This window comes from Electrona antarctica (genome assembly GCF_951216825.1).
Source record: "Electrona antarctica genome assembly, chromosome: 8".
NCBI classification, from domain to species: domain Eukaryota; kingdom Metazoa; phylum Chordata; class Actinopteri; order Myctophiformes; family Myctophidae; genus Electrona; species Electrona antarctica.
In genome coordinates, this window is record NC_136789.1 from 27,398,611 (window position 1) to 27,411,186 (window position 12,576).

At 45.8% G+C, this 12,576-nt stretch overlaps 1 protein-coding gene across 1 annotated transcript in view; it reads right to left on the minus strand.

The window, feature by feature from the left end:
- The window catches only part of LOC306927801 (short transient receptor potential channel 4-like), a 71,309-nt gene that overhangs the window by 15,137 nt on the left and 43,596 nt on the right, over window positions 1-12,576 (minus strand). The window lies entirely within an intron of this gene.

The window sequence follows — 12,576 nt, forward strand, 5'->3', positions numbered from 1 at the left end:
AGCTATCATTGGGAGCATTTAGTTCAACTGTGCGTGTTAGTCCTTTAACTCTGCCTACTGCATGGGCTGGTCGGAGCCGGGCACGACATCGCCAAATAACCGAACAGTTTTAATTCGTTGCGGGGGGTTTAAAGCGTAATATAGCCTATAATCTAGGCATATTACAGTTTTAAATCGTTTTCTGGGCGCTTTAAACCGTAATATAGCCTATAATCTAGGCATATTACAGTTTTAATTCGCTGTGCACTAAAGTGCACACGCGTTGAGGCGTAATATAGTCTATAATCTAGACATATTACAGTTTTAATTCGCTGCGAGCAGCGACTGGCTTAATTAGGCCACTAAAGGGCCTAATTAATACAGATTTAAGAGTTTGTACCGTGCGCTGGGATCAGCGCACAGTTTTAATTCGTTGTGCACTAAAGTGCACAGGTAATATAGCCTATAATCTAGGCATATTACAGTTTTAAATCGTTGTGCACTAAAGTGCACAGGTTTAAATCATAGATTTAAGAGTTTTGTACCGTGCGCTGGGATCAGCGCACAGTTTTAATTCGTTGCGGGGGGTTTAAAGCGTAATATAGCCTATAATCTAGGCATATTACAGTTTTAAATCGGCTGTAACCGTAATATAGCCTATAATCTAGGCATATTACAGTTTTAAATCGCTGTGCACTAAAGTGCACACGCTTTGAGGCGTAATATAGTCTATAATCTAGACATATTACAGTTTTAATTCGCTGCGAGCAGCGAAGTGTAATATAGCCTATAACCTAGGCATATTACCAGTTTTAATATAGTCTATAATCTAGACATATTACAGTTTTAGATCATAGAGCGTCACTGACGTGACGTGACTTAAAACAAGTTTGTACCGTGCGCATCAGCGCACGGCTTACATCACGGCCGGGCGGTTGGAGATATAATATAGCCTAAACTGAGACCGTTTGGACATATTATGGTTTCAATCGCTACCGCGTTTAAAGAACTTTAAATTAGTGGTCACTAAAGTGACCGCAATTTAAAGGCAGTTGTGCTGTGCATTGGGATCAGTGCACAGTAATTCGCCGCCGAGCGAAAGTTAATTCGCCGCCGTGCGAACTGTTTAAACCATAGTTTGAACAGAAAGAAAGTGCCGCTGGGATCAGCGTGCAGTAATACACGCGCCCGGGCATATTTAAGATATAATATAGTCTGAACCGAAACCGTTTGACATATTACAGTTTAAATTGCTACCGCGTTGTAAAGGGCTTTAAATAGCAGTCACTAAAGGAGCTGCAATTTAAAGTTGTTTAATTCAGAATATAGTTCAACTGAGACGGTTTGAATTCATTCAGTTGCCGTGCTGTTAAATTAAACAGCGTGGATCGGTGTAAAGTCACTAAAGTGACCACAATTATAACAAAGATAAATTACAGTGTGTTGGGACCAGCACACAGAGTTGAATCGTGCCACACTAATAACCACAGGATTAAATCAGACAGACTTGGGGCCGAAAGACGGCACCCCGTTTGATTGTGGTTTTTCTGGTGTGACGTTATTCAACTGAACTTCAAGCCGTGCGTTGGTAGCAGCGCACGTGAATGCGAGGCCGCAGTTGTTAGTATCCATAGGTTTAAATCAAACTATAAATGCTGCCGTGACGGCATGCCGTTTTGATTTGTGCTACTAACTGAGCGGCACCGTTAAACTGTTTTCATGTGGTTATGGGGCCATCTGAAACAGCTGTTAAAACCGTAAGCCACAAAAAGTGACTGCGAGTTTAACTAATGGTTTGGGAGTCATTGTTCGATAGGGCAAAGTTCTAATCGACGGTCAGTTTAGGAAACTGATTATTAAAGACTATTTGTAACCAAACATAAAGTTTAATTGAGACCGGATGAGACACCGGTCGTTTAAACCAAGAGAGGTGCTTTTGTAACCTTTCCTGCTGGGTGTGCTGAGACCGCACCAAGGAGAACAGCTATTTAGTGCATGTGAGGGGGGGGGGAAATTCCTCTTTCACTGTCATGCAAATGTCCCAATGTGTCACTGGAGTGGCAGGGGGACTGGTAATTACTGCGGCGTATAATCTACCAAAGTAGTAATTAATAGCGGTGATAAATGTTTAGAACAAAATAGGGTTCTAAACTCAGCATTAAAGGCGATGTAATAATCTTACCAGTCAATAATGTTTAACGCTGAAAGCGCGCTTTGAAGTGCGCATAAAGGAAGGGCGTGTCTATAATAACTGTTGCGTGACGCATCTAGTCTAGCCTGTAATCCAGGTTTACGGAAGGCTATTAGAGTTTGACCGCCCACGGCCAATATAAATCAATATACTTATATTATATATAATCTATATAATATAAAAAGGTTATAGTATAAAAAGGTTTATTTGGTAGGGAAGTATGGGCTTCTCTGAGAACAAATATAAGGTCAGAGTCCGCTAATTAAAGCTGGGCAAAAAACTAACCATTTACTTGAGTGAATGAATGATTTGTGAAGTCAACTAAACCACTAACCCAGTCCAATTAGTTCCTGTACTGTTTGTTAAGGGGAGGGACAGAGGGGGTGGAAAATGGCTTCCTTGAAGGAGCTGCAGGATGGCAGCTCTGTAACCAAAGCTACTTTCTATAATCTAGCATTTAGTTTGGAATTGTCAATTAAAGTGGGCGCAGTCTGCGACATACCTGAAGAGCTTATTAAGCTAAAATTTGCTATGAGAGATGTGGTGGACATGTCCACATGTTATAGCAGAGCTTTGGGAAGAATGGGCTGGTTAGTGCTTGCTGACAATGAGAGGCATGAGTTAGGAACTTGTGTGGAAAAATACTCCCAGTTTAGTTTCGAAGCAATCATGCAGGCTATCCGTCAGATGAAAGGCAGGGTAGCCATAGACACCACAGGGTGCCACCAGATAGGCCTCTGTGAGTTTCCTGCAGAAAGCAGGAACAAAGACGACCCAGAGGAGAGGGGCATCCAGCCCGCAGACGCAGCACCAGACGTCACGAGATGTGACATCACGGGCGGAGCGGAGACGGTGCCAGCGGGGACCGGGACAGCCCCAGAGGGGCGAAGAGACAGGGCTACCAGTCATCCGGGCTGGGAGCAGATAGAGCCTGTCACAACGGAGGCACAGCCTGGTGCTTCCTGCAGTATCCATGCAGGGAAGCCAGAGCCCTCTACCGTGGGCAACGAACCCACGACAGGACAAGCCCTCAGTCAGCACCGTAGCAGGCCAAGAGCAGCTACGGGCAGAGCTGAGGGAAACCAACGGGCGGCAGACGTCGCACCTGTGAACCACGCAGTTCCGCAGCCTTCGACAGAGGAGGAATGGCCGAACATCGAAGTGGGACCGACAGCAGCAGCAGAGCTGTCAACGGGAGCGGAACAGGTGAGCGGCCTTCCGGAGGAGGTGGAGGCTGCCTACGCCTCACCGTTCATCATCAGAGCCATGCCCGCAGACGTTGTGGGCAAGGCCGACGGGTCGTCGATCCTTCTCACCACAGAAACGCCGAGCGTGATTGGTGGCATTGCCATCATATGTCCACACGTTCAAGAGGCGGTGGGGGAGGTGCATGACACACACGCCAAGCACCCTGGGGTGACTTTCGTGAGGGGTCCAGGCGAGCCAGAGAAGCACCCTGGGGTGACTTTCGTGAGGGGTCCCGTGAGGGGTCCAGGCGAGCCAGAGTCCAGTCCGGTCTTGAAGTTTGGGTGTGGTTATGAAACGACACATCTGCCAACGCATCTGTTGGGCAGAAATTGCTTTGATAAAAACAAGGCCACAATAACGCCTTTTCTGATTGATCCTGAAAAAGGAACGAGACCATGGAAGAACGCTTTCATGCCAGCGAGATCAGAACTGGGACAGGAGAGTAGCATGTGAAATGCTTCTCCACCCATTTTGTTCCTACAGCAGGGAACAATTGGCTTCAGTGACAACAAGATGTCACAAACAGCACACACACACACACACACACGCACGCGCACACGCACGCACACACACACTCACACACGAGATGTGTGTCTGATCTGTGCATATTAAATGTGATGATGTGTGTGGGTTCATTATATCTGTACTAGACAACAAGTTAGCAGATAGGTGGATTTAATTTGTGCCAATTAAGTCCACAATGGACAAATGTGAAAGAATGCTGGTAAAATGATTATGTTTCCTTCGATTGGGAGGGGGGAACACTGTCTCTCAAAGTGCAAGTGGGTTTTGTGCGTGGGCGCGTGTGCGCGCACGCACGCACAAATTAACACACACAAGCACAAAGACTGCATGTGTGAAAGACACATAATGTGGTTAAGATGTTGCAAGGATTTGCAAGTTTCAATTGGGTTGCTTTGGGTAAAAGTCAAAGTAAACAACCAGGGGTAATAAACTGCATTATGTTTACCAACTGGGCCCCATTCTGCAACCAAGAGTCTTTGCAGAGGTGGGGGAGCACGGGAAGAATGTTTTCTTAAAGATAAGGAACCAGTCTTGTGTGGAAAATGACTGTCTTCTTCCTTCTTGAACAAGGGGGTTGTTTAGATAAGTCTGAAGCTTTGTCCGGGCAAACAGCCATAAGATTAAACGGACAGAGGTGACCAAAAGTTCATGTCAGTTAGGTAACCCCTAACTGACATGACAGAAACAGCAACTCTCCTACAAAGTGGAGATGCACTGTATCACATTATTACTACAAGTATACATAAGTTTGATTAGCTGTAACTGAATTTAATACTTAAGGGTGCGTTGGGATAATTACAAAAAATGTCCACGATATCGACGCATGTAAACCTTTTATTATTTTCATTGTTTATTGATTTATGCAGTTAATGGGTTGTGTTTATTTTAATGTGTTTTTCAAAGTTGTATAATGTTATAACTTCAGTATGTGGATCCAGTATTATTTAACAGGTTCCGAAATTACTAAAAATGGCATACGCCCAAATATCAAAAAATAATATTTCCGAAAAAAATTAATATCAAAAATAATCTTTCAGTTTATGGAAAATGAATAACCATATCAATTTTCATAACTGAAACGTGAGGGGTGTTTGGTTTATTATGGGTGTGCGAGATTTGTACTCATAATGAGAAATTATATATTGGGTCAGATTGATTGGAGATTAAGAAGCTGCTCTAGGGTGAGAGAGCTCAGGTCCCCACATTCCATTCCACATTCCATTGGGGGTTTTACGGCCCTTCTCCTGTTGTGAGACAGGCCATTATTGACTCCTCTTCACAGGGAAAGTCAACCCATTTAGAACATACAATAATGAAGTAACCTAATTCCTCTTCAATTGTTTAAATGTGTTCTAATAACCTATTATATATTGGGTTGGTAAAAAGCCTAAATGATAAATACCTGTAATAGTCTGACAGTTTAATCTAACCTAAAGTCAGATCTCCACACTGTCCTCTCACAGAGAGGGCAGAAGGGATGCATGGGTCAGTGGCATATGATTGGCTGAAAGTGTAGCATGAAGGTGGGACTTCAGTCAGGGCCCACTGTGACTATTCTGTATGGCACAAAGTGAGTTAGATTCACCAATTACCATCGAACGTGAACATGTCTAGGCAGAGACCAGCGGTAATGTATTTGCTATATATTATGTGCTATAAATAGATGTTTGTGCATTATTCATAATCGATGTAATATGATGTTTAGATTGTAACCAGTGTTCTCTCTGTGTTCTTGTCATCCCGATCATTGATCAATTATCATCTGATTAACGATAAGGTAGAATTAAAACCACATACTTAATAACTAAGTCTGGGAAACAACAATGACAAGCTAAACTGTACCATAATCTGGGAGATTAGAGTGCTCAAATGATAGTAAACCCTACCGACAGAGTTAGGATAGAACTACAGACCAATAGGACCTGTAATCCAGATTCCGGGGTTACTGTGTTCATCTTGAGTTGGGGGGAAGTGTGAACAGATCGTGTGAATGTATGATTGTAAGTGTTTAATTAATATGAATTAATAAAAACCCTATAAAATGCACGTTTGAGTTCATCGAATATAAGCTATCATTGGGAGCATTTAGTTCAACTGTGCGTGTTAGTCCTTTAACTCTGCCTACTGCATGGGCTGGTCGGAGCCGGGCACGACATCGCCAAATAACCGAACAGTGACATTATGAAATGTATTTAGGATTCTCATTAAAGGTATATTCAGTGATTTCACTTCATTCAAATACCACTTATTTTTTCTTTTTTTTGGGATAATCCTCCCTACTATAGAGTGTGCTGACCATATAAGGAGTTCCTCCCTGTCCCCAATGAGCCCCTGGGGTCAAAAAACCCTAGTTTCAGTTTTGGTGGCGGGTGGCAAAGCCTTCATCCAATCAGGATGAGAGGGGCCTTCCTCCAATCATGATCGAGCCTTGGTGCACATGCTGTTGGCCTGTTGCACTCCCCCCCACTGTAGAGCGTGCATGTGCACATTTTGTTACCGGGGCGGACAGGGTGGTTTTCCAAATCACTGAATGCTCCTTTAAACACATTCTCACTCACAACTCGTCACACTTTTTACCAGTAATTAGGCCAATTGCTTCCTCCTCACACATTTTCTGTGTGTCGTCACTGATGCTGTATTCCAGTGGTTCCCAAACTTTTTCATGTCAAGGACCCCCAAATTGACACTAATTAGCCTGCGGACCCCCCATTTGAAAAGACATGCCAGGGCCCCCCATAAGAGAAGATTTTTACGGCTCTAGCAATGATTCTCAGCCCGTTTAAAGGAGCATTCAGCGATTTGGGTGATTTGGAAAACCCCCCGGTCTGCCCCGGTAACAAGATGTGCACATGCACACGCACTACAGTGGGGGGACATGCGGCAGGCCAACAGTACACACAACAAGGTCGATCATGATTGGCGGAAGGCCCCTCTTTATCCTGATTGGTTGAAGGCTTGGCCACCTAGCAAAAAACGAAACCTAAGATTTTTTGACCCCCAGAGGGAGGAACTCGATCCTTATATGGTCAGCACACTCTATAGTAGGGAGGATGCTTCGGACGTGGGGCGGCTCGCCGGAATCGGTCCGGCACCCTGGGTGCGTTCATGTGTGTCTGGAACTGATATATATATAACTAAATATATTAAAATATAAGTTGACTTAACCCCTAAAATATATCTTTATACTAGGGCTGTCAATCAATTAAAAATATTGAATCGTGATTAATCGCATGATTGTCCATTGTTAATCACAAATGAATCACATATTTTTGATCCATTCTAAATATACCTTCATTCAGTGGTTTTCAACCCTTTTCATATCAATATTTATTCTGCATTTGAGCCATTTATTCTGTTCAAGTTATGCACACAGTACACAGTTATGCAGGGATCCTTTCACAACAAAATCAAAAGGGCACAGTGAGCTTTTCCTACAGACATGGTGGCAAAACGTTTAGATTGCTTGAGTAAAGCTGGTATTGACAAAAATTTGATCTATTATAATGCATATTCTGTTGTGAGTTCAAGCAGAACCATTCAGATAACTTGCTTTCTCCAAATCAAGCTGTTAAATTGTGTTTATAGTATGTTACTGTTCAGGACGCTGCCGTCAGCCGCTCCTCTACAAACGAACTCCTCTCTAAGATCCGTCTTTTAACCACAGTTCTATCCATTTATCTTCATCCAGCATATGGATTTTAAGGTTCGGATACGCTGATTTACCTATGTGCTTTTTAGCTGGACTGTCGACACTCGGACTGTCAGCACTAGCCTGTCGCTAGTTTGACAGCTAGCAGCTGCTATCAGACTCATCGTCTTGACAGCTAGCTGGCTCTAGCCTGCTTGACAGCACCCTAGCCGGGAGCTAACACCGACATCGGCAGCTTCACTACGGCAACGGATGAACAACCAATCAACAAAACCAGCACCATCAGATCTGACACCGATCCAACTCACAGGCCCAGTCTCTGGGCCTGGTTGGTAAGTCTCGCTCCTTGCCATTCCGGTTCTACAAACATCTACTTTCTGCTGTGGGCACCCGATGTGGTGCCCTCGCATGTATGTACCGCTCTGAGACGCTATCCCGGTTCACTACCTAGCCTGCTTCACCTCATCCTGTCACTTTCCACTTTTACTGGCCACAGTCTGTTTTCTTTTCAGCCGTCATCATCGTCATAATCATCATCATCATCATCATCATCATCATCATCATCGCCGCCGCCACCACCACCACCACCATGACACTCACCTCATCTCACGACTGCGACAGCTGTCTCCAGTTAAAGCAGAAAGTGTCGGAACTGGAGGGAAGGATATCTACCCTCCACCAAATACAGGATGATGAACTGCTCCTGGACTCCCTGTATTCCTTTTGCCACGATCCCGTTCCGCTCCCCCATGACCCTGATGCCAGCTCCTCCGCCAAGAAGCTGGATCGGACTGTCCCCGCCACTGGACAGGAACGCCTCCGCCGCTCACCCCCGAGGATGCGGGAGCTGGACGTGACGCTCCCCGCCACTGCTCTCGATCAGCCCCACTGCCCCCCCTCCAATGACCGGGAGCTGGACGAGACAGTGACATTCCGTCACCCTCCTACACAGGAGGGAGCCAGGTCAAGAATTACACCGTCGGCCAGCTCCACCCCAGGCCCCTGGATAACAATCCCCCGAGGAAAGCAAGGGAAAGCACCGACACATCCACCTCCACCTGTATCCATTAGTAATTCCTTCTCTGTCCTCGATATGAATGAATTCCCTCCACTGATCCCGGACTCGTCATCCAACGGGCCAAGGTCTCATCTGTTAGTCCCCGCTTGCTCATTCACCACCACTAGCCACAAAAACATCCGCCATGCAATGTTGAAGTCGGCTATTAAACGCCGGTCGGACGCTCCCCCCGGGCTCCATCCGTTCAAGAAGCCCACCCTCCCCACACTGTCCAACACCTGGAAATGGCCTGGAACAAACTCCACCGCCCCCCCAGTGAATGTCTCCCCACCAACACGTCCCCCGTCACCGCAAGCTCGCATATCCACTCCACCAACACGTCCCACATCACCGCACGGCCGCGGGTCCACTCCACCGCCTCTCATTGTGATCAATAAGACCACGGCGATTATTGGAGACAGCCTCATAAAACACGTCCGATTTTTAAATTGTATTACTCTTTGTTTCCCCGGAGCCACCACCGCTCAACTCCTCCACAAACTTCCAGGTTTGCTGGCCTCACTCCCCTCCACCGTCACGACCATCATTTTCCACTCTGGCGCAAATGACCATCACTCAGAACACACCAGAATCCACTTCCAATCAGTCCTCGATCTCCTTAGTAACTGTGGCAAATTAATTTACATGTCCGGCCCACTGCCCACGATCCGACGAGGAGATGTCTCTTTCAGCCGCTTATCCACTCTCCATTATTGGCTTCAGTTCGCCTGCCACTCATATAACACACATTATATTTCCAACTTCTTTCTGTTTTGTAACCGCAGCCACTTTTACGCCCGTGACGGCCTCCATCCAAGCCGCTTTGGCTGTGAAATGTTGGCACACAACTTGCGCAACTCAGTAGCAACACAAACGTTACCAAAACAACAACAAACTGAATCTGAGCCCCAATGACTAGTGGCCACAGCTGACTCCTCCGACCACCCGTCCACATCCGGTCAACGGACTGCCACCCACAGCTCCTCCATCACCCCCTGGTGGCCGGGCGGACGTCCTACCATAATCCCCACTATAATAACACTGTCTGTTAGTCCCCCTGATAAATCCACATACACAAATACGATCCCTGTCCATATCTCCTTTAGAAATAACTATATACTCCACCGTTTACCCCCTCCATCTACACACCGTGGTGTAGTACCACAGAACCTCTACACATTAGCCAGGGAGCCCTTAGCCAAAAACAAACATGTTTCAGTAAAAATGGCATTATATAACTCTCGATCTCTAACGCAAAAAACCTCATTTCTCCACGACCTTCTTATTGACCATAAAATAGATTCTTTATTATTAACAGAGACCTGGCTCCATGTGGATGAGTTTGCCCCACTCATCGCACTCTGCCCAGAAGACTACAGCTTTTTTAGTTCACCTAGATCCTCCGGACGGACTGGGGGGGGTCTAGCTGCAGTTTTTAACAATAATTTTAAGTGCAGTCTAATTAAAACAGACCACTTTTCCAGCTTTGAGGTGCAAGCCATCAAAGTAGACTCTGTTAGCCCACACATTGTTAATTGCACTCATCTACCGACCACCAAAGTACCACAAGGACTTTATAGCTCAATTTTCCACATTCCTCACCAACACCACAACTAATTATGACCAAGCTCTGATTCTGGGCGACGTGAATGTTCACGTATGCTGCCCTACCAAACCCCTTGTTAACGATTTTATGCATTTAATTGAATCTTTTAACCTCACACTTTTGAACACCGGACCCACACATAGGCTGGGCCATACCCTAGATCTTATCTTATCCTATGGACTTAACGTGAACACTGTTGAGCTCATAGCTCCCTGCCTGTCAGACCACTGCACTATTATATTTAATACAACTCTACCCCCACCCCCCTCAAAACCTCAACTTCCCACTCGGTCCTCACGCCTCATTAACTCATCAACCGCCAATAAATTCTCAGAAGCCCTCATAGCTGCTTCAAATAGACCTAACTGCATTATCGAGACCTCCCCCCCCCATATCACTACAGAAGAACTAACCTCCCAATTTAATTCCACCTGTGCCACCATCCTGAATTCTGTCGCCCCACTTAAAATAAAAAAATCCAAACCGAAAGGCTCCCCCTGGCTGAACGACAACACCAGAGCCCTGAGGAGGGAATGTAGAAGAGCCGAAAGGAGATGGAAAAAGGACAAGCTCCATATTTTCTTTGAAATACTCAAAAACAGTCATCTCAAATACCAAGAGTCCATCAGCGCAGCAAGAACAAACTACTTCTCCAATCTAATCTCCGACAACTCCCACAACCCAAGGATCCTGTTTAAAACCATAAACTCTGTCATTCACCCGGCCCCCAGTACCAACATGGACATGTCTGAAGCAAAATGCACAGAATTCCAACAATGTTTCATCAATAAGGTCAAGAACATTCGAAACAGCATGACCCCACCCACACCTAACGCAAACAACACACCTGTCTGCTCATCCACACTAGACAGCTTTCACCCAGTCTCTCTTCCAACCCTCATCAAACTCATCTCCTCCATGAAAACTGCCACCTGCCCACTTGACATCATCCCCCCTACCCTCCTGAAGGAGGTTGTTAATACTGCATCCCCCAGCATCCTCGCCATCATGAACAGCTCCCTGGCCACCGGTACAGTTCCAACCTGCTTTAAACAAGCAGTGGTCCAGCCCCTTCTGAAAAAGCCCAACTCAGACCCCGCCCTCCCCAGTAATTACAGGCCCATCTCAAAACTGCCATTTCTCTCAAAAGTCCTGGAAAAAATTATTCTCAGTCAACTCACTCCTTACCTAAACCATAACAACATCACAGAAACATTTCAGTCAGGCTTTAAAGCCAATCACAGCACGGAGTCGGCACTACTGAAGGTGCAAAATGATCTTCTCCTCACCGCCGACTCTGGAGACTGTGCTATCCTGCTCCTCCTGGACCTCAGTGCGGCATTTGACACCGTAGACCACAGCATCTTACTCCACCGTCTTCAGCACAATACTGGCATCAATAGCACCGCCCTGGCCTGGTTTTCATCTTACCTCAACAACAGAACCTTCACAGTTAACATCGGCAGCTTCACCTCCCCACCCGCCCATCTGTCGTGCGGGGTCCCACAGGGATCGATCTTGGGCCCCATTTTATTTTCCATATACATGCTCCCCCTAGGCCAAATCATCCACAAACATAATATCTCATTCCACTGCTACGCAGATGATACACAACTCTACCTTCCCCTGAAACCAAACAACCACTCACAACTGGACAACCTAAGGAACTGCCTCACAGATATTAAACACTGGATGTCACAAAACTTTCTGCAGTTAAACGATACCAAATCGGAAATCATAATATTTGGTCCACCTGACTCCACCGCACAGATCCAGACGGACCTAGGCAACCTCTCCCACCTGGTCAAACCTCACGCAAAAAACCTGGGTGTGTTTTTCGACTCAGAATTCAAACTAGATAAACAAGTAAATGCAGTTGTTAAATCAAGCTTCTTCCACCTCCGCTCCATAGCCAAAATAAAACCATTTCTCTCCACTCCCAACTTAGAAACCGTCATTCATGCCCTCATAACATCCCGTTTAGATTACTGCAATTCCCTGTTCACCGGTATCAGTCAGTCAGCCCTAAACCGCCTCCAACTAGTCCAGAATTCAGCAGCTAGGCTCTTAACTGGCACCAAGAAGAGAGACCACATCACCCCCGTCCTGGCTTCCCTCCACTGGTTACCAGTGAAATTCAGAATTCATTTCAAATCCCTTTTATTTGTTTATAAAGCTCTGAATGGCCTAGCCCCTGCCTACATCACAGACCTGGTAAAATACCCCCCCACCACTAGGCACCTCAGATCCACAGACCTTGAACTCTTAGACGTCCCAACAACCAAGCTGAGGCTCAGAGGTGACCGTGCCTTTTCAGTTGC